Source organism: Octodon degus, unplaced genomic scaffold (genome assembly GCF_000260255.1).
Source record: "Octodon degus isolate 3935 unplaced genomic scaffold, OctDeg1.0 scaffold00071, whole genome shotgun sequence".
Lineage (NCBI taxonomy): Eukaryota > Metazoa > Chordata > Mammalia > Rodentia > Octodontidae > Octodon > Octodon degus.
Genome location: NW_004524647.1, coordinates 2,095,171 through 2,096,409, shown reverse-complemented (window position 1 = coordinate 2,096,409; position 1,239 = coordinate 2,095,171).

Here is a 1,239-nt window from a genome sequence, read left to right as displayed (position 1 = left end):
GCTTGGACTTGTAGTGATCCTCTGTTTCTAGCCTTTCCAGTGCTGGGATTACAGGTGTGTGCCACCACACCCAGCCTTTGCGCTGGCTCAGTGCACCCAGGCTCCTGCACTTGCTTAAGTCTGCTGAGCTATCTCACTGGCCTTGCTTCCTTGTTATTTTTAAGAGATCTTTCTTTTTGTGATTGCTAGCTGCAGTGCTGTCTTCAAGGTCTGCAAGTCTTTTGTTGAAGTTTTTTGCCAGGTTTCAATCGAATTTTTAATTTCCTGGATATCACTTCCAGTTTATTTCATGCATTCTGGCTCTTTCCTCTATTATTCATTCAAGTTTTCCATTACTTTTGTATGCCTCTCTATTTTTTAATCTATGTCTTCTTTAGATATTCTGAGACATTCTTTCATTATGGTTTTCATTTCTTTTTCTTTTTTTTATCTTAGAGATTATTTCTCATCTTCTTGTGTAGTCTCTGGAGTTATTTCTTTAATTAAGTTGCTATCATTTCAGAAATTTTAGGTGTGTAACTTCCAAGTTCTTCTATGTATGCGCTTGTCTGCTGGATTTATTCTGGGTGGGCGGGAGGTCTGAGGTTGCATTTTGCGACTGAATTTTGACATTCTATAATTCAATTTTTTAAAAAAATTTATCTTCTGTGGTGGTGATCCTTGTGAGTGTTGGTTGTAGGTAGTTTTATCACTAGTATGAAAGCCTCTTGAGGAATAGTCCATGCTTCAGGTATATCTTCTTCGTGTAGGAGACTCTCAATTTGTGTCTGTCCCAAGGTCCTACCTTCCCAGTGAACTGAGAGTGACATGCTGGTTTCTGTTTTGCTCAGTCCCCAGTCAGTTTCTGTTTGTCTCAGTAGGGCTGTGGTGAGGTTATTACATCAGAGCTCCCCATATTATTACACAAGTGAGAACAATTGATTACAACAGATATGATATCCTAGTTACAGTAGTACAATTAGTAGTAAGCATGGTTTAGAAATCTACCAACTATGGTATCTATTGATTTTATACTTTAGACCATAAGAGCAAAGTTTATAAATTATAAGTTTGTATACAAAGTGTTTCCCCTTGTTAGATTGGATTTACCTTGGGTTCCTCCAGACAAGATGTTTGGCTTCCTGGGTGCTTCCCACACTGGCTGCCAAATCCACAGTGTAGGGGTATGAGCCAGGCACCAGGGTTCCTCTATACTGAGGCTTCTAAGGCTCACCATTGTTTCCCCAATGATTGGGTGAT